General features: G+C 22.5%; 1 long non-coding RNA gene across 2 annotated transcripts in view; it reads left to right on the plus strand.

Annotated features, from left to right (window-relative positions):
- The first annotated feature begins 166 nt into the window (after positions 1–166).
- Positions 167–2,500, plus strand: part of LOC115230050 — a 23,391-nt gene continuing 21,057 nt past the window's right edge. For both annotated transcript variants that reach the window (XR_003883394.2, XR_003883395.2), the window contains exon 1: positions 167–469. This is a non-coding gene — a long non-coding RNA (uncharacterized LOC115230050). The remainder of the gene's footprint in view (positions 470–2,500) is intronic.

Here is a 2,500-nt window from a genome sequence, read left to right on the forward strand (position 1 = left end):
GGCGAAACTTCGAATTTTATTTCAACTTATGTTACACACATATGTGAAATATAATGTGCGTATGTGTAGCTCTAAAGGTGTGAATGCTTGTATGCATGTATCTATGTTTCATGTGAACACATGTTCGTACAAACAGCCATATCCCACCTCTTTCGTTAAAATTCTACATCTTATCTTGTTTTGTTTTTCCATTTTGTTGATCTTTCTCCAGAACGGTAACCGTCTACAAGGTCCGCTACAGGGAGTACCCATGGTTGCGTCGAGTCCTGTTCGTCACGAGAGTCCCATGCAAGCTAACCCAGTGGAAGTGCAGAGTTACCAGCCGGCGTGGAAGGCCCTCACGGAATTCACGCTTCAAAACGACCTTGACCACCCACCTTTCCAACAACTGGTGAGCAACTTTCTAGCAGATGATGATGATGATGGTGATACGGTTGTATATATTGAAGAGCAGAGATAAAAGCTAACGGTAATTGTCCTTCGTCTTTCGGCTCGCTGTTACTACAACTGCCCGACATCCAACATGGTGGAGGTGGAGTTGGAGTTGTGCTGTTGACTGGGACCAACCAAACTGACTAGGACATTTACCCCACAATCTAAACACATTGTACAAACACATATTTATTTATATATATATATATATATACACACATATGTACACAAACACACACACATATACACACACACACATAGTCGTTATCTTACAATATGACGAATACATATACACATACATGCACGTACACAAGTAGATATATATTCGTGGAACTCGAAGTTGATAAAGTAAAGAAATCAGCATGTATACACTGCGTTTTAAAAGCCTTTCGATAGAAATATATATATATATATATATATTATATATATAGTATATCATATATATATATATATACTATATATGTATATGATATATATGTATATATGGATATTATATATGTATGTATATGATATATATATATGTATATATATGTATATATATAATGTATATATATTATATATATATATGTCTATATGTATATATATATATATGTATATATTCTATATATATATATGTAGTCTATATTATGTAATAATATGTATATATATTGTATATGTATATATGTATATATATATATATATGTATATGTATATATATATGTATGTATTGTATATATATGTATATATATATGTATATATACATATATGTATATGTATATATATGTAATATATATATGTATGTATATGTATATATATGTATATGTATATATCTATATATGTATGTATAATAAATGTATGTGTATATGTATATATATAAATGTATGTATATATATATATGTATATATATAAATGCATGTGTATATATATATGTATATATATAAATGTATGTGTATATGTATATATATAAATGCTGTGTATATATAGGTTATATATATATGTATGTGTATATGTATATGTCTATGTATATGTATATATATGTTATATATGTATGTCTATATTGTATATGTATATTATATGTATATGTATATATATGTATATGTTTATATATGTATATGTATATATATGTATATGTATTATATTATAGATATATGTTTAATATGTATATATATATATATGTATATATATATATATGTAATGTATATACTATGTATATATATGTATCTATATATGTATATATATATGTATATATATCTATTATCTATCTATATATATATATATATATATATATAGTATATATTATATACTATATATATATATATATATATATATATATACATATATTATAATATATTATATATATCATATATATAGTATATATATATATATATCGATATATATATAAATATATACATATATATATATATATATACATATACATATATATATATATATATATACATATATTATATATATTATATATACATATATATATATATATATAACATACATATATATATATATATATATATATATATACATATATATATATATATATTACATCATATATATATATATATATTATATATATACATATATATATCTATATATATACAGATATATATAATATATATCTAATATACTATATATCTATATATATATATAGATACATATATCTATTATATATAATATTATATACATAGATAATATAGTATCATATATACATATATATATATATATATGCAACATGCGTATATATATATATATTATAGATATATACATGTATTTACATATATGTATGTATGTACATGTATATATAGCAGTTAAGCGTTTATTGATATTGTCGTATAGTTCTTTATAGAACACAAATATATATATGCGATTTTACCATATCTATACAAACTGTTGAGAGTTTAGGGAACCAGTCTTGGCACTCATTACAAGCCCGTATATATAATATACATGCACATATATATTACATATTTACAGTGTGTGAGTGGCTTATATAGATATATATACACACACGCGTATACAAATTTATGGTGTATATATATATATATATATATGGATATGTGTATATATATATATTATA

This window comes from Octopus sinensis, unplaced genomic scaffold (assembly GCF_006345805.1).
Source record: "Octopus sinensis unplaced genomic scaffold, ASM634580v1 Contig14201, whole genome shotgun sequence".
NCBI lineage: Eukaryota > Metazoa > Mollusca > Cephalopoda > Octopoda > Octopodidae > Octopus > Octopus sinensis.